The 26,982-nt window shown below is 38.9% G+C and overlaps 1 protein-coding gene across 4 annotated transcripts in view; it reads left to right on the top strand.

Moving 5' to 3' along the window:
• Positions 1-26,982, top strand: part of LOC144318177 (NXPE family member 3-like) — a 64,325-nt gene that overhangs the window by 13,088 nt on the left and 24,255 nt on the right. The window contains exons 2-3 of one of the 4 annotated variants that reach the window (XM_077904952.1): positions 25,976-26,122; positions 26,671-26,776. The exons of 2 other annotated variants lie outside the window; for them this stretch is intronic. The gene's annotated coding sequence lies outside the window, so the exon portion shown is untranslated. The remainder of the gene's footprint in view (positions 1-25,975; positions 26,123-26,670; positions 26,777-26,982) is intronic. One more of the 4 variants, XM_077904951.1, reaches the window with a different exon arrangement.

The raw sequence follows: 26,982 nt of genomic DNA, 5'->3' as shown, positions 1-26,982 counted from the left end.
AATTAAGAGAATTGACAACATAGGTCCACACAAAAACTTGTACACAAATGGTTGTAGCAGGACTATTCACAATAGCCAAAAGGTGGAAACAACCCAAATATCCATCAACTGATGAATAACAAAAAGTAGTATCTCCATAAAATAAAATATCATTCAGCCATTAAAAGTAATGAAATACTGATTCATGCTAAAGCATGGATGAGTTTGGAAACATTATGTGAAATGAACGTAGCCAGAAAAAAAAAGCACAATATGTACATTTCTATTTATATGAAATGTCTAGAATAGGCAAATCCTTACAGACAGAAAGTTTGTGGTTGCCAGTGGGAAGAAGGGGAAAATGGGCAATGACTGCTTAAGTGGATATGGGGTTTTCTTTGGGGTGCTTAAAATACCTGGAGACAGTGAAGATAGTTATACAGTATTCTGAATGTTCTTAATGTCACTGAATTGTACACTTTAAAATGCTAAAATAATAAATTTCATGTTATGTGTATTGTACTACAATAAAAAGTCCTTTCCAATGCAAGAGTAAGTAAATCTTTACTTTTTTGTCTTAAAATATAATTTTATTTAATTAATTTTAAAATATAATTTTATTTAATTTATTTAAATAAATTTAAATTCAATTCACCAACATATAGTACATCCTTAGTTTCAGATGTAGTTTTCACCCAGTACTCATCACATCACATGCCCTCCTTAATGCCCCTCACCCAGTTACCCCATCCCCTCACCTGCTTCCCCATCAGCAGCCCTCAGTTTGTTTCCCAGAGTTGAGAATCTCTCATGGTTTGTCTTCCTCTCTGATTTTCCACTATTCAGTTTCCTCTCCTTCCCTTATGATCCCATGCACTATTTCTTATATTCTGCATATAAGTGAAACCATATGATAATTATCTTTATCTGACTAACTTATTTCACTTAGCATAATACCCTCCAGTTCCATCCACGTCTATGTAAATGGTAGGTATTCATCCTTTCTGATGGTTCAGTAATAATCCATATATCTATGTCTACATCTATCTATATCTATATCTATATCTATATTAGATATACCACATATCTACATCTTTATCCATTAATCTGTTGAAGGACATCTCAGCTCTTTCCATAGTTAGGAAATCTTTACTTTCAAAAAATAATAGGTATTTTATTTCATTATCAAAATTTTAACTCTTTTACTTAGAAAATTTCACCCATGGGGGCAGCGTGGGTGGCTGAGTGGTTTAGCACCATGTTCAGCCCAGGGCATGATCCTGGAGATCCAGGATCCAGTCCCACGTCAGGCTCCCTGCATGGAGCCTGCTTCTTCCTCTGCCTGTGTCTCTGCCTCTCTTTCTGTGTCTCTCATGAATAAATAAATAAAATATTTTTTAAAAAAGTATTAAAAAAATTTCACCCAAAATATCACAATACCATTTATTGAATAATGTCTTTATTTTGCACTGGTTTGAAATGTGATCTCTATCACATGCTAATTTCTATGGTTGGTCTGAGTGTAGGCTTTCTCCAGGAAGTAGTTGGATTTTGCAGTTTTATTAGTCTCTTTAGTCTGTTTGCAGTATAATATGTTTTTTATCCATTGTAGTTTAAAGCATATTTTAGTTTAGAGCACATTTTAAAATCAAAGTATCTCTCTTAAGCATTTTCTTGATGATTTTTGAATATTTTCTCCCAGATGAACCCAATGATTATTTTGTTAGATTAAAATTACACCCTCAGGGGCACCTGCGTGGCTCAGTGAGTTAAAGTCTGCCTTGGGCTCAGATCATGATTCCAACTCAATCCCAGAGTCCGGGATTGAGCCCCACATCCAGCTCCTTGCTCAGTGGGAAGTCTGCTTCTCCCCCTGCCCCTCACCCCTGCTTGTGCTCTCTCTCACACTTTCTCTCTCAAATAAACAAACAAACAAATAAATAAATAATTTTAAAAAATAAAAATAGTCCTTTAGAGAAAGGCAAGTACCATATGATTTCACTTATATATGGAATTTAAGAAACAAAACAGATGAACACAGAGGGAGGGAAGGAAAAATAGAATAGGATAAAAACAGAGAGGGAGGCAAACCATAAGAGACTCTTAACTATAGGAAACAGAGTTGCTGGAGGAGATAGAGTAATTGGGCGATGAGCATTAAGAAAGGGAGAAAAGGGATCCCTGGGTGGCGCAGCGGTTTAGCGCCTGCCTTTGGCCCAGGGCGCGATCCTGGAGACCCGGGATCGAATCCCACATCGGGCTCCTGGTGCATGGAGCCTGCTTCTCCCTCTGCCTATGTCTCCGCCTCTCTCTCTCTCTCTGTGTGTGATTATCAGAAATAAATAAAAATTTAAAAAAAGAAAAGGAGAAGAAATGGGTAGGAAATATCAGAAAGGGAGACAGAACATAGAGACTCCTAACTCTGGGAAACGAACTAGGGGTGGTGGAAGGGGAGGAGGGCGGGGGGTGGGGGTGACTGGATGGCGGGCACTGAGGGGGGCACTTGACGGGATGAGCACTGGGTATTATTCTGTATGTTGGCAAATTGAACACCAATAAAAAATAAATTTATTATTTAAAAAAAGAAAAAAGAAAAGAAGAAAAGAAAAGAAAAGAAGAAAAGAAAAGAAAAGAAAAGAAAAGAAAAGAAAAAAGAAAAGAAAAGAAAGAAAAGAAAAGCACTTGAGGGCAGCCCGGGTGGCTCAGCGGTTTAACGCTGCCTCCAGCTCAGGGAGTGATCCTAGAGACCTGGGATCGAGTCCCATGTCGGGCTCCCTGCATGGAGCCTGCTTCTCCCTCTGCCTATGCCTCTGCCTTTTTCTGTCTCTCGTGAATAAAAAAATAAAATCTTTAAGAAAAAAAAGAAAGGTACTTGATGTAATGAGCACTGGGTGTTAAATGCAACTGGTTAATCACCAAATTCTACTCCTGATACTAATAATACACTGTATGTTAACTAAATTGAACTTAAATTTAAAAAGTTTTAATAAAATATTTCAAAAATATATTTAAAAATACTCCATTACAATATTGTGTATTCCTGTCCAAGAACATGAAACATCTCTCCGTTTATTTAACTCTTCTTCTGTGTCATATAGTAAAGTTTTGATGTTGAATTCATAAACATGTTATACTTTCATCACTTTATTCCCAGAAAATTAAAAATTCCTTTCTTTTGGAATTTTGGTGACTAATCATTGCTAGTATGTGGGGAAGTATATGAAAAAGCTATTAGTTTTCGTCTAAATATTTTATAACTAGCTATGTTACTGAATTGTAATTGATTCCAGCAAATTTTCAGGTGCTTCCCTTGGGTTTTTAGGTAATGATATCATCTGTGAATAACGGTAACTTTGTTCATGCCCTACCACGTAGGCATAGTTCAATCATAGGTTTGTCCTAGGATTTACTACTGAATGTACAATTCTTGGAATTTTATTTTATTTTAAAATTTTATTTATTTATGAGAGACACACAGAGAGAGGCAGAGACATAGGCAGAGGGAGAAGCAGGCTCCCTGCGAAGAGCCTGATGTGGGACTTGATTCCAGAACCCTAGGATCACGACCTGAGCCAAAGGCAGATGCTCAAACACTGAGCCAGCCACCCAGGCACCAACAATTCTTGGAGTTTTAAATGAGATTAATATGAGGTTTTGTATTTTTTTCTACATTGTGTATGCTAGCTAAGAGTCATGTCCAGGTTTCTGTTCGTTTCATAAAATGAGTTGGGAAATATTCCATTTTCCCCAATGTTTGGCAGCAGTTTATACAGTATAGAAATTATTTATTTCCAGAGCATTTGAAAGAATTTACCCTCAAAGCCAATTAGATCTGACATCTTTCTTGGTAATATATTGTTGATAACCTAAGAAAATCTCATTTGTGATTTGTGACCAGTTCAGGATTTTAGATTCTTACATCAATTTTGAAAACTTCCTGCAAAATCACCCATTTCACAATATTTTTAAAATGTTTTAGCCTAGAGTTGTATATGCAATCAGTTCTGCAGTAACGCAACATACACATTCCTAAAAATCACTAAAATCACACAGTGAAAACCATAGGGCTTATGGGAAAAAATGGGATTAGGGGCACTGTCAGTGGCACGTTAAAAAAAAAAGATACGAACCTACAGTAGCGTGATTTCACACTTTATACCCATTTGTGAAATACATAAACACTATAATAAATATGGCACTTTATATTGAAAAAGACCGTTTGCTTGTGGAAGTGGGCACTAGAAAAGTTGTAGCTTCAGAATTATGAAGTGGCCAAGGAGAAATCTAAAATGAGACAAAGTTGTAACAGGAGATCTGGGTGGGTGTGGCTCATAACACATCCAGGCAACAGAAGTAGCTGGAAAATGCTTTAGAGAGTGCACTGTGAGTTTCAAGTATTCTTTTGTGACTGGGCTCAGCTGGGTAAAGTGCAGTTTTTAGCATTCACCTGGTGTTCCCCTTGAAGACCTCTCACTAGCACCCTAAAGCACTTATTTCCAGCAGGTTCCAGAAGGTAGGTTCACCTCAAGTTCTGCTGTGACATCTCTGCCATTCAGTGGTTATGACTTGAGTCCTCTCCTAAAGGTCTGGATCTCAGCCCTAGGAGTGGTATCTGCCTTTCTATTTGCTATTCTTGCTAATCATTGTCCTCTGGAATAATCCACTCTGACGCTCTCAGACAGATACCCTCTTCCTACAGTGGGAATTTGTCAATCAAAGCCTCTCATTATAGAACCACAATATAGCAATAAAACAATTACGATGAACACCAAATACATTTTGTGAAAACTTACAAATGAATGACGAATGTAAATTCTCTCACTGATAACTTTTGGGTATAATGAATTATTATCTAAAACAGTTGTGGAAAAAAGTAAGTCCTCAGATGTGTAAGCCAGACTTCATGCAAAGACCTGGGGTTGGGGTAGGGTGAGGGTGGGATCTTGGTATCCCAGAATGGAATCTACCTGCTTATGGGAAGCTGTATTGGTTCTAAAGGACAGAAAGTGATTTCTAGGATCCCAGGGGTTGAGGGGGGTGGGGTGAAGGACTAGGACTTAGATGGATTTTGAGAGAAACAGGACCTGGAAGAGTTTGCAATATCAGGCAGGACGTGCATATATATGTCACATAACAATTTCCACACCCTCTCTGGAAAGTTGCCAGAGTTAACTCACTCTTTAATGTTAGGAAGGCCTATTAAACTTTTATTGTTTTATGCTGTACATGGGTCCATGGTTCATATTGGATTTTTATTTTATTTTGTGTTTTTTAAAAGATTTTATTTATTCATGAGAGAGAGAGAGAGGCAGAGACACAGGCAGAGGAAGAAGCAGGCTCCACACAGGGAGCCCAATGTGGGACCCAATCCCAGGACTCCAGAATCACGCCCTGAGCCAAAGGCAGATGATTAACCCCCGAGCCACCCAGATGTCCCCATACTGGATTTTTAAGAGAAAAGTCTAGGCTGTCATGGATCCATTCATGGGGTACAAGATTCTGACTGTGGCATTTGTCTTTCTGGCTTGGGGGAGTATCACCCTTGCCTCTACTGCCTCTCATCATTGACTCCTTGTTCTTTCCTTGTGCAACCTAAGGTTTGTATTAATGTTTTAATCTGGGTGAGGAGACTAAGGGAAGCTCTCAATCTCTTTACCTGTGCCCTTATGTGACTCCAGAGGCAGCCATTGCAGGGTGGGGCATCATCCTTAGAAGGAGGGTGAGTGGTTGGGTGTTCAGGTCTAATAGGGAATCCAAAACAAATCCAGAAGATTGTTCAAGGAAAATCCCCTAGAGAAAAAAAACAAACAAAACAAAAACAAAACAAGCAATTCCCATGATTCTCAGCTCTTCTCACCCTTCAAAAGTGTTTCTTTTTTGTCCTAGTGTAAGAGAAAGAGATGGAAATCCATGGTGTCCAGTCCTGCTTTTTTAGAAAAGAGGGAGGAAAGGGCAGAGATTCAAGGGGGGGGGGTGTCTTTCTGGAAAGAGAGTGGGTAATTGGCCGTGTCTTTGGAAACATGAGTATGGCAAGAAGCTAAGAATATCTCTGAGAGAAAGCATTTCCCTGTTTGTCCATAAGACCAAAAAACTGTAGTTCTGGGCTTAATGTAGCTACAGATGCATTTTGTTTGGACTGTTTAAATAGCTGAGTGGGTTGTTGATAGTTAAACAGTAGGGGCTTTTTTAAAAAGATTTTATTGATTTATTCATGAAAGACATACAGAGGGAGAAACAGAGACATAAGCAGAGGGAGAAGTAGGCTCCACGTAGGGAGCCCAGATCTGGAATCACACCCTGAACCAAAGGCAGACGCTCAACCGCTGAGCCATCCAGGCATCCCTAACAGTAGGGGCTTTCAAATGAAAATATGGATTTCTGGTTTCACTTAAGTGGTTGATCTGGCAAAATAGGTCTTTATTCTAAAAGTATGAAGGAGTTTGGCAGGGAAACCCCAATTCCTTAATAATCTGGTCCAAGGAAAGTGTTGATTTCATTTCATAACCTTTCACTGTGATAAAAAGCAATACTTCTTGGTGTAGCAGCTGAAGCTTTCCACCTTTTAAAAACGTTAAATTATAATATACACGAAAATATATAAATCATAAGTGCTCAGTGAAATAAAAGATAACACATCTGTGTAGTCATCACTCAAGTCAAGAAATAAACATTACCAGGAGCCCCAGAAACTTCCTCTATGCCTTCATCCCCATCACTACCACCCTCTCTTCTTTCCAACTATAAACATTATTTTTGCCTGATTTTGCATTTAATAGAAATACAAATACATTATGTACTCTTTTATGCATGTCTTTTTTTATCCTTAAGATGTGTTTTTCAGTATTTTTGTGAGATTCATCTCTGCTGTAGTGTAAAGCTATCAGTCATTTTCATCTCATAGTACTCAAGTGTATGAAAATACGAGTATTTGTTGGTTCAATGGTTGATAGACAATTGAGTTGGTTTCAGTTTTTTACTATTTTAAATATTGCTGCTATAAATCTTCTTGTCCATGTCTCTTGGTGTGCATATGCATGCCTTTCTGTTGGGTATACACCAACAAGTTAAATTGCTTAGTCCCAAGGTATACTATATGTTAAACTTTGGTACTTACTGCCAAACAGTTTTTGATGTGGTTTGCCCAAGTTATTCTCTCACCAAAACAATATGAGAGATTCAATCACTTCACATTTTTACGAACATGGTATCATCTGTCTCTTAGTTTTAGTTTTTCTTTGAATATGTAGAGATACTTCATTGTGGTTTTAATTTTCATTAAATTTTCTTACTAATTCTGCTGAACATCTATTCATATATTTATTAGTCATTTGAATTTCCTCCACTGTGAAATGCCTATTAATTTCGGTCCATTTTTAATTGAGTCATTTGTTTCTTACGAATTAGCAGGAATTCTGTATAGATTTTGGATATAAACCCCTTGTTATATATGTTGCAAATATCTTCTCCAGCTCTATGTCATGCCTGCCTTTCACACTAATAGTGTCTTTTGATGAAAATGACTTATTTTTTATTTCAAAATTTATTGTGATAAGAACACAGTGTGATGGGCACCTGGGTGGCTCAGTCAGTTGTCTGCCTTCAGCTCGGGTCATGTCCTGGTATCAAGCCCTACATTGGACTCTGCTTAGCAGGGAGCTTACTTCTCCCCCTCTCTCTCTGCCTGCCACTCCCCCTGCATGTGCTCTCTCTTACTCTGTCAAATAAATAAATAAATAAATAAATAAAATCTTTAACACATACAGTGTAAGATCTACTGCTTAACAATTTAAAAAATATACAACACAGTATTATAGGAGCAATGTTGTACAGCAGATCTTTAGAACTTATTCACGGGGCTTAACTAAAACTTTATGCCTATTGACTAGTAACTCCCCATTTTCCTTCTCCCTAGCTCCTGGCAAACACCATTCTACTCTTTGATTGTATAACTTTGACTATTTTAGATACCTTCTATAAGTAGAATCATGCAATATTTGTCTCTGTGACTGGCTTCTCCCCTAGCATAATAGCTTCAAGTTTCATCCATGCTGTCTCATATTGCAGAATTTCCTTCTTTTTATTTTTTTAAAAGGTTTTATTTATTTATTCATGAGAGGCACACACAGAGAGAAAGAGAGGCAGAGACACAGGCAGAGGGAGAAGCAGGCTCCATGCAAGGAGCCCGATGTGGGACTCGATCCCGGGACTCAATCCCGGAGCGTCAAACCACTGAGCCACCCAGGGATCCCCCAAGTGGCGACTTTTGATTTCAGTTTGGGGCATAATCTCAGGGTCCTGGGATTCAGCCCCCTGTGGGGCTCCATGCTCATCAGGGAGTCTGCTTGAGGATTCTCTTCCTCCCACTCCTTCTGTCCCTCCTCCCTTCAAATAAACAAACAAATCTTTTATTTTTTTATTTATTTTTTATTTTTTAAGGAGTAGGATTGATAGATTTCATGGTAGTTCTATTTTTAATTTTGGGGGGAACATCCACACAGTATCCCACAGCAGCTGCACCATTTGTCATTCTCACCAACTGTGTTGCAAGGGCTCCAATGTCCCTGAAATGCTTCCTTTCCTTTCCTTTCCTTTCCTTTCCTTTCCTTTCCTTTCCTTTCCTTTCCTTTCCTTTCCTTTCCTTTCCTTTCCTTTCCTTTCCCTTCCTTTCCCTTCCTTTCCCTTCCTTTCCCTTCCTTTCCCTTCCTTTCCCTTCCTTTCCCTTCCTTTTTCCTTTCCTTTCCTTTCTTTTCCTTTCCTTCCTCTCTCTTTTTTTATAATAGTCATCCTAACAAGTGAGGTGATATTATGGTTTTGATTTCCATTTTCCTGATGATGAGTCTTGTTGAGCATCTTTTCATATACCTGTTGGTCATTTGTATGTCTTCTCTGGAGAAATGTCTGCTCAAGTCCTTAGCACATTTTCTAACTGGGTTAGTTTTTTTGTTATTGAATTGTTGAAGTCTCTTATATATTTTGGAGCTTAAGTCCCTATCAAAGATATGGTTTGCAAATATTTTCTCCCACTCTGTGGGTTTCTGTTGATGGTTTCTTTTGCTCTACAGAAACTTTTTAGTCTGATGCAACCACACATGTCTATTTGTGTTTTTGCCTATGCTTTTGGTGTCATAGCCAAAAAAAATAATTGCCAGGCCAATGTTAAAAAGCTATTTCCCTAAGTTTTCTTCTAGTATTTTCATGATTTAAGGTCTTACATTTAAGTCTTTATTCTGTTTTGCATTAATTTTGTATATGGTAAAGTGCCTCAGTGTCCTTTATATAAATGGAAATAAGAATAGTACTTCACGGATTTTGTAAAGGAGTAAAAGAAATAATACATATAAATCACACACAAAAAAGGAGTGCCTGGCATGTTGTAAGTTATAAATATTAGCTCTGTTCTGTTTTTCCTTTTCCTTACTGCTCTGTCCCCATAAGCTCCATACTGCCCTGGGATTCCGGGCCCAAAGCCTGCTGGCTTCTACCCCTAGGATGTATATCACTCACTGTCCTGCTAAGGCCACTCCTCTACTATTGACAGCATCCTGGGGCTGCCTGGCTGGCCACAGCCACACAATGGCAGACTCCACACTTTGGCAATGGTGGGAGAGCCTGGAAGATACCATGCATGCTGTGAGTGGCTCTAGGGGGAGAGGCAGGACACCTGGAGCCTTATGAGGGAAAAGGTGAACAAGGAGGGCTTTGAGAGACAAACCTCCCGTGTTTTCCGTGGAAAGGTGGGGCAGGATGCTGGGACTTTTCCAAGGGCCAGTGAGCAAAGGAGTCTGAGCTGAGCTGGGAGAATGTAATCATTACCATTGAGCTGCCTTTCCAGTTTTGCTAACCAGATCTTATGTAATGAGCTCAAATAACAGCATTTTAAAAAGCTTTCAAATAATACAATTTCTTATAATGCAAATAGGTCCCCCCATTTAATTAATAAATAAAATCCCCATTTACTCTCTTAAGTAAAATTAATGTAAGCAACATAAGATTCAAACTTTTGTTCCACATCCCTCCCCAATTTCTTTTCTTCTCTTTTCTTTCTCTTTCTTTCTTTCCCTTGTTGAGCAGCAGCTGGTGGAGCAAGCTGTGGTTCTCTTAGGACCTAAAACCTGAATGAGTCCTGCTCAGTGCACGCACCTTCCTCAGTCCCTCTAAAGTTAAACTGATCCAAATCCCAAATCATCCATGTGTGTCATTTTTCTAAATAGTCGAGATTAATGGAAAACAGAAAACTATCACAGGACGTGAGTTACCTCCCATTTAGAAAAGAAAAACATTTAGCATCTCTAGCAGTTATATAGAATAAAACGATGTCTCAAGAAGGCAGTACCTCGTACAAAGATATTACAAATCTTAAAGATATGTGGGAGGAGGACGGTAGAATAGAAAAGCTAGCCATACTTTCAGTGATCATACTGTCTGTGAACTCAGTGGTAAAGTCAGCAACAAGTTAATCATAGCTCTTACTTATCATGTTTTTGAAGATTGTCCGTCTAAGCATATTATCTCCGATCTCAGATGGGAAGCACAAATATATTCCTGTCTTCCTGCAAAGTTTAGAAATTTGCCATACTGTAACCCTTAGTCACTAGGCTAATTGGAGTTTCCCCTCTATTTTAAACAGTTTATTGAAGTGTAATGGACAAAACATAAATACATATTTAAAGTGTACAATTTCATAAGTTTTAACATATATGTACACCTATAAAACAGTCTTCACAAATAAGGTAATTAACATACCCACCACTCAGGAAAGTTTTCTCCTGGCCCTTCCTAATCCCTTCCACTCCCTCAGTCCCACTTCCTCCCCAGGCACACCACACATTTTCTTTCTGTCTTTTTAGCTTAGTTTGAATTTGCTAGAACTTTACACAAATGTAACCATACAATATGTACTCTTTTTTCTGTGTGGCATCTTTTGCTCAAGATAATTATTTTGGCATTCATCCACATTTCTGCATGTGGCAAGGGATCACTCACTATTTACTGCTGTGTAGTATTCCATTGCATGGATATACCATTATTTGACTATCTATTCATCTGTCGATGGACATTTGGGTTATTTCTAATTTAGATATTACAAATAAAGCTTCTAGAATATTTGTGTGCAAGTCTTTGTATGGGTATATGTTTTCATTTCTCTTGAATAAATACCTTAAAGTGGAATGGCTAGATCTTATGGTAGGTATATGCTTAGCTTATTAAGAAACTGTCAAAATGTTCTCCAAACTAGTTGCACTGTTTTACATTCCCACTATCACTGGGTAGGACTTCTAGTTGCTCCATAGCCTTGCCAACACTTGGAAGGGTCAATCATTCATTCATTCATTCATTCATTCATTCTAGAGAAAGAAAGAGCAAGGGGCAGGGTAGAAGGAGAGGGAGAGAATCATTTTTTTAATATTTTATTTTTTTATTTTTTTATAATAAATTTATTTTTTATTGGTGTTCAATTTGCCAACATACAGAATAACACCCAGTGCTCATCCCGTCAAGTGCCCCCCTCAGTGCCCGTCACCCATTCACCCCCACCCCCCGCCCTCCTCCACCACCCCTAGTTCGTTTCCCAGAGTTAGGAGTCTTTATGTTCTGTCTCCCTTTCTGATATTTCCCACACATTTCTTCTCCCTTCCCCTCTATTCCCTTTCACTATTATGTATATTCCCCAAATGAATGAGAACATACACTGTTTGTCCTTCTCCGATTGACTTACTTCACTCAGCATAATACCCTCCAGTTCCATCCACGTTAAAGCAAATGGTGGGTATTTGTCGTTTCTAATGGCTGAGTAATATTCCATTGTATACATAAACCACATCTTCTTTATCCATTCATCTTTCGATGGACACCGAGGCTCCTTCCACAGTTTGGCTATTGTGGACATTGCTGCTAGAAACATCGGGGTGCAGGTGTCCCGGCGTTTCATTGCATCTGAATCTTTGGGGTAAATCCCCAGCAGTGCAATTGCTGGGTCATAGGGCAGATCTATTTTTAACTCTTTGAGGAACCTCCACACAGTTTTCCAGAGTGGCTGCACCAGTTCACATTCCCACCAACAGTGTAAGAGGGTTCCCTTTTCTCCGCATCCTCTCCAACATTTGTGGTTTCCTACCTTGTTAATTTTCCCCATTCTCACCGGTGTGAGGTGGTATCTCATTGTGGTTTTGATTTATATTTCCCTGATGGCAAGTGATGCGGAGCATTTTCTCATGTGCATGTTGGCCATGTCTATGTCTTCTTCTGTGAGATTTCTCTTCATGTCTTTTGCCCATTTCATGATTGGATTGTTTGTTTCTTTGGTGTTGAGTTTAATAAGTTCTTTTTTTTTTTAATAAGTTCTTTATAGATCTTGGAAACTAGCCCTTTATCTGATACATCATTTGCAAATATCTTCTCCCATTCTGTAGGTTGTCTTTTAGTTTTGTTGACTGTATCCTTTGCTGTGCAAAAGCTTATCTTGATGAAGTCCCAATAGTTCATTTTTGCTTTTGTTTCTTTTGCCTTCGTGGATGTATCTTGCAAGAAGTTACTGTGGCCGAGTTCAAAAAGGGTGTTGCCTGTGTTCTCCTCTAGGATTTTGATGGAATCTTGTCTCACATTTAGATCTTTCATCCATTTTGAGTTTATCTTTGTGTATGGTGAAAGAGAGTGGTCTAGTTTCATTCCTCTGCATGTGGATGTCCAATTTTCCCAGCACCATTTATTGAAGAGACTGTCTTTCTTCCAATGGATAGTCTTTCCTCCTTTATCGAATATTAGTTGACCATAAAGTTCAGGGTCCACTTCTGGGTTCTCTATTCTGTTCCATTGATCTATGTGTCTGTTTTTGTGCCAGCACCACACTGTCTTGATGACCACAGCTTTGTAGTACAACCTGAAATCTGGCATTGTGATGCCCCCAGATACAGTTTTCTTTTGTAAAATTCCCCTGGCTATTCGGGGTCTTTCCTGATTCCACACAAATCTTAAAATAATTTGTTGTAACTCTCTGAAGAAAGTCCATGGTATTTTGATAGGGATTGCATTAAACGTGTACATTGCCCTGGGTAACATTGACATTTTCACAATATTAATTCTGCCAATCCATGAGCATGGAATATTTTTCCATCTCTTTGTGTCTTCCTCAATTTCTTTCAGAAGTGTTCTATAGTTTTTAGGGTATAGATCCTTTATCTCTTTGGTGAGGTTTATTCTTAGGTATCTTATGCTTTTGGGTGCAATTGTAAATGGGATTGACTCCTTAATTTCTCTTTCTTCAGTCTCATTGTTAGTGTATAGAAAAGCCATTGATTTCTGGGCATTGATTTTGTATCCTGCCACGCTACTAAATTGCTGTATGAGTTCTAGCAATCTTGGGGTGGAGGCTTTTGGGTTTTCTATGTGAGTATCATGTCATCGGCAAAGAGGGAGAGTTTGACTTCTTCTTTGCCAATTTGAATGCCTTTAATGTCTTTTTGTTGTCTGATTGCTGAGGCTAGGACTTCCAGTACTATGTTGAATAGCAGTGGTGAGAGTGGACATCCCTGTCTTGTTCCTGATCTTAGGGGAAAGGCTCCCAGTGTTTCCCCATTGAGAATGATATTTGCTGTGGGCTTTTCGTAGATGGCTTTTAAGATGTCGAGGAATGTTCCCTCTATCCCTACACTCTGAAGAGTTTTGATCAGGAATGGATGCTGTATTTTGTCAAATGCTTTCTCTGCATCTAATAAGAGGATCATATGGTTCTTGGTTTTTTTCTTGCTGATATGATGAATCACATTGATTGTTTTACCAGTGTTGAACCAGCCTTGTGTCCCGGGGATAGATCCTACTTGGTCATGGTGAATAATTTTCTTAATGTACTGTTGGATCCTATTGGCTGGGAGAGAGAGAATCTTAATCAGGACCCACACCCAGCTTGGAGCTGACATGAGGCTTGATCTCACCACCCTGAGATCATGATCTGAGCTGAAATTGAGTTGGATGCTTAACTGACTGAGCCACCCAGGCACCCCTGGGAAGGTCAATCTTTTATATTGTAGCTGTACTAATAGGTATGTAGTGTTCATAATGGCCCATTTAAGCATTTTTTATGATGGCTGCTTTAAAAATCGTTATCAGATAATTCTACCATCTGAGTACCCTTGATAGTTGGCACCTGATGATGATGTTTTCTCATTCAAGTTGTGATTGTCCTGGCTGTTGGTATGATGAATGATTTTCTATCGTTTACAGGAAATTCTGAGCTTTGTGTTATGAGATCCTGGGTCACATACCACCTTTGTTCTTTTTAGCAGGCAATCACCTTGTTTAGGTATAGCATACAGATCTAGGTGGGACGTACGTTCAGCTGTCTTAGGGGCCCTACTAATGCCATCCTGGTTACAATGAAGCACCAACTCTCACTGTCTTATTTCCATTGGGTAAAGGTAGAAGTTCAACTCCACACTTTGCCCTACTAACACCAGGGGCAGGGAAGCATAGTGCCAACTAGCATTTCTTCATGCCATCTTGTCTGCCATGTTGCTTCCAGGTGGGAGTGGAAGCTCAGATCCCTCCTTGAGTCAATTTATCTTAATCCATGTATATGTTACTTTGAATTCTTCACATACTACTAAGAACCAGGTAGATATCTTGCAAAGGGAAATATTCTTTGAAAACACTCAGCAGATGGGATAGCAGAATGGATACCACTTTAGAGCAAATTAGTAAGCTAAAGAATTATTCTAGAATTCAGGTTCTCTCCCTCAAGTCTATAGTGTTGTTTTGGAATTCTCTTTACTGTTTTAATTAATAATTCTTTACATTAACCTTCCCTGTTCATTTTTTTTTAACCTTCCCTGTTCAAATTAAATCCTATGTGTTTCTTTCTCCTCATTGAATTCTGATACATTAATAATTCCTAATGAATCAATTGTTGACATTCCTCTTTTTTGCAAAATAAAAAGAACCCTAGAATTTCAATGGCTTGATACAAGTTTATTTTGAAGTCACTTGAAATCCAGTGTTTGAGACCAGCCTTCCATACTGCTGTCCTTGAAGCTGTGACTCTAGAATCAAGGTCCCTTTTATTCTGAGTCCCCACTGCTCCTCAGGGCCTCCTAGGGTCACTACCAGATCCTCTGCATCTGGCCCACTGATAGACTGAGAGAAAGAGAGAATAGAGGATTATATGGGGTGTTTTATGTCCAGGCATGGAAGTGTTATACATCTTTGCTTCCCAAATTTCATAATCCACTCAGAGAATTTAGGAAACAAAGTCTTCAGGAAAAGAAAATGGGGTGGTGAGCAACTAATGAGACCCCCATTTCCCCAATGTATTTACATTTATTTTAGACATACCAATGAACTATGTTTATATTTTTGTAATTATGTAAGTTTTTTCCTCTTCATATTCAAAACTCATACTATGTTTCAGTTTCTTGTGTAGTCATTTGTTTTTGTTTCTCTCTCCCTTCCTTCCTTCCTTTCTTATTTTTCATCAATAAATATTGAGAACCTCTGATGTCTAGGCACTGTTCTAGGTTCTAGGAACATAGCAGTGAACAAAACAAGAAATCAAGATTCCTGTTTTGTTGTGCATGAACTCTAGCTGAAAGGCCCAGAAACAACAAACAGAATAAATACACAGACAGCTCTAGAGAGCGTAAAGTCCTGTGAGAGAAAAACAATGTGAAAGTGCAAGATGGTAAGGAGGAGGAAGATGGTTAGATTAAAATGTCAGAGATGGTGTGTCTTGAGCAGTTTCATTTGAGCTGAATCCAGAATGACAAGAAGTAGCCAGCTATATGATTATTTTGGTGATTATCTCTGGCTTTGGTTCAGTCAACCCTCTGACTCTTTTGCAATACACCTGTACAGCAGAGTACACCTGAAGAAAAATGTTCCATCATGCTGACAGTTCTCACTTGAAACACTAGACCATACACCTCAAGGGGTTCCTAGTGAAGCACAATAATCACAGTGGTTCTCAAAATGTGGTCCCCAGATGGGCTGCATCATCATTACCTGGGGCCTTGTTAGAAATGCAGCTTCTCAAGCCCAGCCACAGACCCGCTGAGTCAGAAACTCTGGGGAGGAGCCAGTCTTTGTTTAGACAAGACCTCCAGGTGCTGCTGATGTGCATTGAAGGCTGAGAGCCACTGCCCTAGTTCCACTGGGCTGCTTCTAGGTGACTGCTTCCCCTGAGTCTGCTTTCCCCTGAAACCTTCCTCAACTTCACCCTCAGTGGATGACCTAACATATCCTCTTGGACAAAAAAAAAGCAACTGGAGGTGAAATCGCACACACTTCCACCATCACATTTCCTTACCTTATGGCATCTGTTCTAGAATTCTCTATCTTCCCACCTATTTTTGTAAAGGAATCTCCCTGCTTTTATGTGTGATCGGTCCTTCCACTTCAGCTCTGGTTCTTGTCCCCTCTTGCCTATTCAAAGGCATCTCTCTACCAATTTCCCCTTCCTCCTAGATCACTTTCCCTCTCAACTGTTATTTCCATTGCATTCCTGTGGTGTAAACCTATCCCCCTCCTTTTTAAAAAGATTTATTTATTTATTCATGAGAGACACACAGAGAGAAGCATAGACAAAGGCAGAGGGAAAAGCAGGCTCCTCACAGGTTGCCCAATGTGGGATTTGATCCCAGAGGCTGGGATCATGCCCTGAGCCAAAGGCAGATGCTCAACCACTGAGCCACCCAGGCATCCCTAAACATATCCCTTTTTATTTTATTTTCATATGCTTGAGTATTTGAGTTAATTACAGAATCATGATGTTCCACTCCCAAATATTTCAGTATAAATATTTTAGAAACAGAATATTTTTTTAACAATTTTTTAAAATTTTTACTTATTTATGATAGTCACAGAGAGAGAGAGAGAGGGAGGCAGAGAGAGAAGCAGGCTCCATGCACCAGGAGCCTGATGTGGGATTCGATCCTGGGTCTCCAGGATCGTGCTCTGGGCCAAAGGCAGGCGCCAAACCGCTGCGCCACCCAGGGATCCCCAGAATATTTTTATATATAACCAAAATAAGATCATTACAGTGAACAAAATAAGTAATAATTCCTTAAGTTTCATATGAAGTTCATAATCAAATTTCTTCCATTGTCATTCAAAAGTCCATACAATTGTTTTTTCCAAATCAAGATCCGTTCCAGGACCTGGTGGTTTATCCCTTGGTTTCTTTATTTTTTAAAGCTTATATATTCATAATCTCTATACCCAACACGGGGCTTCAACTCACAACCCAAGATCAAGAGTCACATGTTCCACCAACTGAGCCAACCAGGGACCCCAATTCCTTGGTTTCTTTAAATCCAAGCTAGTCTTTCCTTTTCCTTATTCTTTTTAGTGGAAAATCAGGGCCAATTGTCCTGTCAAATATCCCCTTCTGGATATATATATATATATATATATATATTTAAGATTTTATTTATTTATTCATGAGAGACAGAGAGAGAGAGAGAGAAAGAGAGAGAGAGGCAGAGACACAGGCAGAGGGAGAAGCAGGCTCCATGCAGGGAGCCAGACGTGGGACTCCATCCTGAGATTCTAGGATCACACCCTGAGCCAAAGGCTCAACTGCTGAGCCACCCAGGGATCCCCACCTTCTGGATATTTCTGATTGCTTCCTGATGGTGACATTTAGTTAGTCCTCTATTTCTTGTATTCCTATAAAAATAAATTAAGAGTTAAAGACTTGATTTAACTTAAGCATTTGCAAACAGATGTTATAAATTCTATTTGCAACACATTGGAGGAGGTAAAGTATTTGACTACACACATCAGTGACCATGAACATGAGTGACCACTGGATAGGTTCCCTGATCCCTCCACAGTAGTTATGTTTTCCCCTTGGGAACAGAAAGGAAACTAGTGGTATCATTTTGGCCTTGTATGAATTCCAGAAATCCTCATTAACCATTCTCCTAATGATTTAACACAGCTGATAATGATTGCCTGTATCAATCTTTCTGTAAGTGTTACAAAAGAATGATTTTCTTTCTTTTAAAATTTTTTTTAGACATTGGGAGGGGGAGAGGGAGAGAAAGACTCTTAAGCAAGCTCCATACTGCCCAACATGGAACCCAAACAGGGGCTTGATCACAACCCTGGGATCATGACCTGAGCCCAAATCAAGAGTCAGACACCTAACCAACTGAGCCACCCAGCCACCCCACAAAAGAGTGATTTTCTACCTCCATTGTTCTTTCTACAGTTATTGGCTGGCCTTCTTTTATAAAAATAATGCTTCCTTTCATTAACTAGAGCTAATAGGTTAGCTTGAAAGATAGCTTCTCCTGGAAAGGCAAGGGAAGGTTCAACTCTTCCCCTTTAATGACCAATTTGCAAAGAAAAGAGCCGGTTTAACATAATATCTAATGACCATCTTTTTTTAGTGTCACTGTGAATACATCTGGCATGATTGAGCCAATCTTTTATAAAATTATCATTTTCTCTAATTGTTCCCTCTCATTCTTTTCTCTAATATTCAAATTTTCACAGTCTTGGCCAAATTGACTCCTATGTCCTTTCTGATATAACTCTAACACTAGAAACTTCCTTGATTTCTGGCACAAGATATCCGAGGCTCACTTTGTCTTATTTTGCTCCAGGCTAGAATTTATTTATTGATTCTCCAAGAATTCAAGGAGTTCGAAATGAATAGAATGATATTAAATATTCTTAATATTTAATGATATTAAATATGATATTTTTAAATATGATATTAAATATGATATTTTAATGATATTAAACATGAATATTTGGTCATTGTGAGTGCTCATGATTATTGGGGTGCCAGTGTTTCTAGGTCATTTAACAGAAGAAAATGCAGATGGATGATGGATACACAGATAGACTAAAAATCATGAATTCATATTGATATTTCAAATTTATTTTAGAATTAGTGGTTTATTTTTGAGTATATTAGAGTTTATATTTGTTTTATATATATATATTTTAAGATTTTATTTATTCATGAGAGACACACAGAGAGAAAGGCAGAGACACAGGCAGAGGGAGAAGCAGGCTCCATGCATGGTGCCCGATGTGGGACTTGATCCTGGGTATCCAGGATCACACCCTGGGCCAAAGGCGGCGCTAAACCACTGAACCACTTAGGCTGCCCTTGAGTTTATATTTGTATCTCATTTCTCTTACACTGAAAACCTAACAATACAAACACAATTACTTTCATGCATTGTTGGTGGGAATGCAACTGGTGCAGCCTCTGTGGAAAACAGTATGGAGGGTCTTCAAAAAGTTAAAAGTAGAACTGCCCTACAATCCAGCAATTACACTACTATTTATCCAAAGAATAGAAAAACACTAATTCAAACCAATACATTCACTCTCATGTTTATAGCAGCATTATTTTCAATAGCTAATATATAGAAGCAGCCTGTGTCCATCAATAGGTGAATGGATAAAGACACACACAATGGAATATTATTCAGCCATTAAAAGAATGAAATCTTGCTATTTGGAACAACAATGGATGGAGCTAGAGAGTATAAATCTAAGCAAAATAAGTTAGAAAGGCAAATATAATATGATTTCACTCATATGTACAATTTAAGGAACAAAACTAGGCAAAGGGAAAAAAGAGAGAGACAAACAGAAAAATCAGACTCTTAATTATAGAGAACAAATTGATGGTTACTAGAAGGGAAGGGGGTGGTGGGATGGGTGAAATAGGTGATGGGGATTAAGGAGTGCACTTGCTGTGATGAGCACCAGATGGTGTATGGGATTGTTGGATCACTATATTGTACACTCGAAACTAATATAACACCATATGTTAACTAACTGGAATTAAAAACTTTTTAAAAATCCGCACTTACTTACTGTATTCTATAATATTTTAGAAATTAATTTCAAAGTAACAACACTACTATTAAAAATAACAATAAAACCACTGAATGCAGTTAAAGATCTGTTTATAGATGAGCAGGGTTCTATCAAAAGGACTTAGAAGCCAACCTGAAGAGCTTCCACTGGACCAAAAAAAAAAAAAGACATTTGATTATCAACAAGGACAAAAACTGCTACACTGGATTGAAACACAACAGACATGTTTAAATCCACAAATTTATAATGATAACATTTTAGATAATTTTAGGCAACCAACTCATTATTTTAAAAACTGATAAGTAGGGCATGCCTGGGTAGCTCAGCAGTTGGGTGTCTGCCTGCCGCTCAGGCCATGATCCCAGGGTCCTAGGATCAGATCCCACATTGAGCTCCCTGTAGGGAGCCTGCTTCTCCCTCTGCCTCTGTCTCTGCCTCTCTCTATGTGTCTTCCGTGAATAATAATAATAATAAAACCCTCATAAGTAAAGGAGAAGAAGGAAGTTTTTATTTATCCTGTCTTTTCTATATAACCAAATGGTTGGCAAGGGGAAATTTCTCTCTATAAAAATATTCCAGCTAATAAATAAAGAAGGAATGATAACACTAATATCATTTTGTAACCCCTTGTGAATTGATAGAATTAGTCAATAATCATCAACATCTGCTCATATCACAAAAAGTAGAGATATCCAGACAATATGATTCCTAATGGAAGCACACAGTCATTACTTTTGAAGCTTTCCCCCAAAAAAATGGAATCTGAATTTGATCATGCCTCTAGAGATCTATGCCTCTAGATCTAACTACTAATTTATAGGAAATACAGAAGATGAAAGAAAATGTTAAACAGTATTGATGTGAAAAACCAGACCATAGGAAACTCTACAGAAAAAACAATCTGGTTTCTTCAACAAATAATTGCAAATGGAGGAGGGGAGTAAGTGGTAGAGGAGGGGCTGATAGATTGAAAAAGATGTAAGAGACATAGCCACCAGTCACAAAGTGTGAACTTTGTATGATTTGAACCAACTGTAATATTCCTTTGTAAACTTTTTTTTGTCTTTAGAATGCATCCCCCTAACCAAGCGCAAAGAACTGTGTTATAAGTCACTTGAAATAAATTCTTTCTCCTTATGGTTGTTAGCAGTTTGATAAATATTTTGAGTTGTTCATTATGTTCCCAATTTCAGGGACTGCACTTTTTAGATTTAAATTTTTAACAGGTATTGCATATACCATGATTCAAAAGGCAAAACTGTACAGAAAATTATGCAAAGAGAAGTCTTGTTTCCATACTAGCCCCTCAAATTCCATTCCCTTTCCATCTATAGGCAACTATTTTATTTATGCATCAGATGCGTCTTTTTACAAATATAAGGATTTAAATGTATATGTATGCATGCACGTATATAAAAATGGGTGCACGTAATTTTACTTAAAATTTTATTAGAAAATATAGCAAAACAGAAAATGCATAAACAGTTTAACAAATTGTTATAAAATGATCACTCATATAATTCCCATCCAAAATAAGAAAGAGAACAAGACCCTCACTCCAGAAGCCCCTGATACCATGTCTCTCCAGAGTTATACCCCTCCCTCTCTCCTATTATTCTAGATAGACTCATTATTCTAACTTTTATAATATTTTTGCCCTTGTCTTTCTTTATGGTTTTCCCAACTTATTAAGCATTCTCAAACAATGCATGTTGATTTTGCCTGATTTTCAACCTCATGTGAATGAAAGCATACACTATGAATTCTGTTTTGTCTGGCTTCTTATGCTTAATAAAGTACTTTTTTTAAGATTTTACTTATTCACGAGAGACAGAGAGACAGAGAGAAAGAGGCAGAGACATAGTCAGAGGGAAAAGCAGGCTCCCCATAAGGAGCCCCATGTGGAACTCGATCCCAGACCCCAGGATTATGCCCTGAGCCAAAGGCAGACACTCAACCGCTGAGCCACTCAGGTGTCCCTGCTCAATAAAGTATTTAAGATTCATCCATATTCTTCATGTCATTTCCACTGTTATATGATGTTTCATTGTATGATTATATCACACTGTATTTTTACATTCAAATGTTGATAGGCTATTATGAAAAATTGCTATATTCTTGTGCCTATAACTTCACAACCTACATGAATAGGTGTTTCTGTAGGGTGTCCCCTGGTGGTGGTTTTGCTGATCAGAGAGTAGATGTATTTTTTTACTTAATTGGATTCTGCCAATTTTTTAAAAGTGGTTTTGCCTCTTTATTCTTTCACAAACAGCTCTTGTTGTTCCACATTCTTGCCAGCATTTGTTATTATCATTTTTAAAGATTTTGTCATTTTTAAATATTCGGAAAAATTTGTGCATGTGTAGTAGTGACTTATGTGGTTTTAATTTGAATCAGTCTTAACCCATCTCTTTGAGTTCTAATCCTCTCCTTTTTCTCTCCTGATAATTATTTTAAACTTTTTTTCTTAAAGATTTTATTTATTTATTTGAGAGAGAGAGAGAGTATTCATGAGCAGGGGCAGGGGAGTGGGCGCAGAGGGAGAGGGAGAAACAGACTTCCCTCTGAGCAGGGAGCCTGACCTGGGGCTTGATCCCAGGACGCTGAGATCAGGACCTGAGCCAAAGGCAGATGCTTAACCAACTGAGCCACCTAGATGGCCCAAAACTTTCTTTTAATTACTTTTTTCAGTTGTCTTCATAAGGATAGTTGGACCAAATCTCGCAGTACACCGTTGGCAAAAGGTAACATATTGCATAGACTATTCAGTGCCTTTTTTCTCACTTAGACTATTTGGGATGGATAGTGCAATATCACAACTGGGCTATTAACATTGATACTATCCACCAATCTTAGTCAGATTTCCTTATTTTTACTATACTCATTTTCATGTGTATGCATTTAATTTTATGTAACTTTGTCTTATGTGTTGGTGATATTTCTAATATTGGTGATAATTCTAATTCTTTAGCATCTGTTTTGTAGTCTTGCAAAGGAAAGACAAGATCCAAGGGTTTTATCCAAAGTGGCCGGTCTAAGAGGAGAGCCCTAGACAAACTGGGGTTTCAAAGATTCTACCCTTAGGCTCAGGGTAATATATAGAGAGCTATAACTTCAGATCTAAGGAGCACAAAGAAAACTACTTTGGGAAAATTTGATAAGTAGAAGTACAGGGGAGAGTACCCCCTAAAACTGTATAACCATAAGCCAGCGCTCATACTGATTTTTAGCTAAAATTGACACTACTTGCATGGCACAAAAAAATTTCTAGAGCAAAGTTAATTTAAGTGGTTCTAGATTCGTGTCACATCCAGATATCTGACAGAAGAAAATACATATGATTTCTGGAGAAACCTACATTTATTTCAGATTTCAAAGAATTTTCTACAGATGTGTTACAAGGATATACTTCCTTTGACTTGATTCTCGAATTACTCCAGATTTGGCCAGTGAGAACCCCAAGCTGCAGTGTTATTGTTATTGAAAGAGGTGTCTCCCCAACTTCATTTCCTCCCTTTCACATCTCAATCCACTTCCCCTTCAGTTAATTAAAACTGCTCCCGTTAAGGTAACTAAAAGTGCTTTTGAAGGTATATCCAATGAAAAATTTCGATCCTTACTTTTTGATATTTTTCTACGTTATGGGCCACTTTTTTCTCATGGCTTCCATTATATGACATCCTTCAATTCAGACATGAGTGATGTGAAAAACAAGGTCCACACAGAATCCATTTGCTGGTAAGTGTGGTATCAGAGGTACATGGCTTTCAATAGTGGTGGTGGTTGCAAGATCAGGATTTATGACACAAAAAAATGGCATTCGTGGTGTAAACAGCAGGAATTTCTCCTACTGTTCAGTCAGGCAGCAGAGTGATGGTGGGTGCCTTAACAGGCATGTTCAGAGCATGGTTGTAAAGGTATAGTTCCTAGAAGCTTAGTATTCAAGCTTGCTTTCCCAGTCTTCCAGCAGTATTTGGGGTTCCCAGAATCCTCCTATTAATATCCCTTATTCTTTACTCAGCCAAAATTAACTTCCGCCTCTGGAAAGTAAGAATTCCAATTAATCAAACTAAATCATTATGCTGCCCCTGGTAACTGGCAATTACAGTTTCATATGGTAAATGTTACAGCAGAGGTGAGCTATGAGAGTGCCTTTGGAGCTGGGGAAGAATTCCACAAAGGAAGATACTTGAGCTGAGTTCTAAAAGAGGATTGTGAATTAGCCAGGCACAGAGCATTCTAGGACATTCTAGATGGAAGAGCATTACAGGCTGGGAAACAGAGCTATCCAGGGATGACATAAATCACATGGCAATATTTTGGAGATGGGGACAAGGTGAGGGAAGAGGTGTGATAGCAGAATTAAGCAAGAAAAAGATCTCTGAGGATTTTATACCATGCCCAAAGTGGTTTCCTGGACTAAGCTCTTGAGCCCTTGCCTTGAAGTATCTTGAATTATCCTGGGTAAAAGTAGATGCTTGACACTTCCTGGATATGGTTTTAGATGAGCACTTATTTTGTAATTGTGCTCAGCCTTGCTAAAAACTCAGGAAAGAGCTAGCTGAAAGTGACCATAGCCCATGATGGAAACCCCTGGCCCAGAAAGAAACCAGCATGCTGGACCCTCACCTTGCAAACCCCTGAGACAGCTCTGATCCCTTAGTCAACTATGACCCAACTGAGCCCAACTCCATTCTCTTAGAGACCTTGTTATCTTAAGTTCCCCCAGACAACCCCCCTCCCTCCCCATGTCTTCTACAGTTTAGTTAATAGAGCATTTTTCTCCAAAGCTGTATCTTACTGTTCTATATGGATAGATGTTTTGTGATTTGTCCCGCATGACTAATCACCTGGACCTGCATGTACACAGGCAGGCTAAAAAAATACTTTTTGTGAGACTTACACTATGTGAATAACCTTGGGAGCCTATTTGTTTGAAATATATTATCTGGCCTCCGGGTCAGAGCTGGCCCTTCTGTCCTTGTCCTATGACTAAGAGCTACATATATTGTCTCACATCCCCTGCTGCTCCAGGCTGGGCTGGCCTCCCAGAATGGAATCTAGGAGGGAAAGAAGACACATATAGCCCAAGATTCTTGAAAATCTAGAAAAATTATAACATAGAAATGCAGCTAACTCCTAACTGCACAATAGGTGAGCAAATGTTTAATTTCAAACCCCATTATGTGCCGTATAAATATGGCCCTTATGGGGATGGTCAATTGGAAGTCTCACTTGAGGAGAGGACACTCCACCCAGGCCTCTCAGTTGGAACTGCAATCTGGCTGTTTCCATGGGGCTTCCCCAGCTGATAAGGTTGAATGTTGTAAGTACCCAATTTGATGTCACTTTGCCTTATTCTCATTTAGTGCCTACTATTACCTTCACTTAAATGTATTCCTTTCCTCTTCTGTTTCTATTACATTTCTATGATAAAAGTAAACTTTACTTTCCTTTTTGGAACTGAAACATGGCTGTCTGAATCTTTTGTTCAGAACGCTTAACTTTGCTGGGAAAGAAAACATTTTATATTCCTTGATGTTGACCTTGCTGCTAGAAAACCTAAAGCTAAGTTGATTGCTCACATGGAGAAACTTCTTTTTTTTTTTTTAATTTATTTATGATAGTCACAGAGAGAGAGAGAGAGAGAGAGAGAGAGAGGCAGAGACATAGGCCGAGGGAGAAGCAGGCTCCATGCACCGGGAGCCTGATGTGGGATTCGATCCCGGGTCTCCAGGATCGCGCCCTGGGCCAAAGGCAGGCGCCAAACCGCTGCGCCACTCAGGGATCACATGGAGAAACTTCTAAGCAACAAGTTCAATTACTAGTTTGTCTACCTCTGCAATTCGATGCACAATTGTCTCTCAGGTCCAAGCTTACCCTTCTATGCTCTACTTTGTGAGCCTGGGACTGGGACTCCATAAACATCTCTGCTCTACCTATTGGTTTCCTCTTAGGACCTTCCAATAGAGGATGCCAGAGGGAGAGGGCAAAGCTCTAGGGAAAAGATGGGATGTACTATTCCTGTCTTCTTCTTGTGGGATCGCTGTTTGTGTCCTGTTCCAATGAGCATCAGCTACTGTCCTCACACTGACAGCACCTGATCCTTCCAGGAGCAGAAGTTGATTTAATTTGTGTTTTTTTCCAACACTTTCAGAACAAGTTGAGCAGTGCCCTTCTGCAGAGGTCTGAGTGTTATCTCCATGGACTCCTACGTTTCTAAGTTTTCATCATTCTGGCAACTTCACTTCCCTAAGTCCCAAGTGTGATAGCTGCTTCCTGCAATTGGAACCCACACAACAGCGTACTGTTCTCATTATGCTTTTTCAGTTACCTCTGCACAACTCCTTATACCCAGTTAATGATTCTTTATGTTAAATTCTCTGTTTGATCGGGCAGGATTTCTGTCTCCTTACCAGACCCTGACCAGAATACTTTTCTCTCTGCTTTCTGAGTTTTCCTTTCTGTAAATCAATCTTTCTTATTTTGTCTGATCAAATAATTTGTATTATATATTTTGGAAATAGAAACAAAATAATAGGGGATCCCTGGGTCGCTCAGCGGTTTAGCGCCTGCCTTTGGCCCAGAGCACGATCCTGGAGTCCCGGGATCGAGTCTCGCATTGGGCTCCTGGCATGGAGCCTGCTTCTCCCTCTGCCTGTGTCTCTGCCTCTCTCTCTCTATGTCTATCATAAATAAATAAAATCTTAAAAGAATCAAAATAATATTTTCCTACATAAACTCTGGATTTCAAAGTTTCTCTTTCCCCTCAATCTCTCATACATTTCCTACAGCCACGGCATTGGGAACCCTTCTCCCACTCCCCAGCTTGAGTCCCTTTTCTCCTCTCAGGGCTTGAGCACTACATAGAAGACACCAAAAATTCAGACTCAGGAAAAAAAGCGCTCAGTCTTCAAGCAAGGACATCATCCCCTGCACATTTCCCACATCTACTTAGGTATGGGATTCAAATCTAGTTTGTCTTTAGGAAGGAGACATACATGGCCCTCTCCCCAGTATGTTACTTTGTTCTCAGATGTCAGTGGGAAAGGTTTTCTGGTGAGTGGGAAGAGGAAGTCATTATTCTTTGGGGGTTTGGACCATAGTGTTCTACAGTGGTTAAGCTCCTCTTGCCTGCAGACTTATTCCTGCATTTTTTTCTTT

This window comes from Canis aureus, chromosome 8, assembly GCF_053574225.1.
Source record: "Canis aureus isolate CA01 chromosome 8, VMU_Caureus_v.1.0, whole genome shotgun sequence".
Classification (NCBI taxonomy): Eukaryota; Metazoa; Chordata; class Mammalia; order Carnivora; family Canidae; genus Canis; species Canis aureus.
Note: the sequence above shows the minus strand (reverse complement) of the source record. Positions and strands in the feature narration are given on the sequence as shown.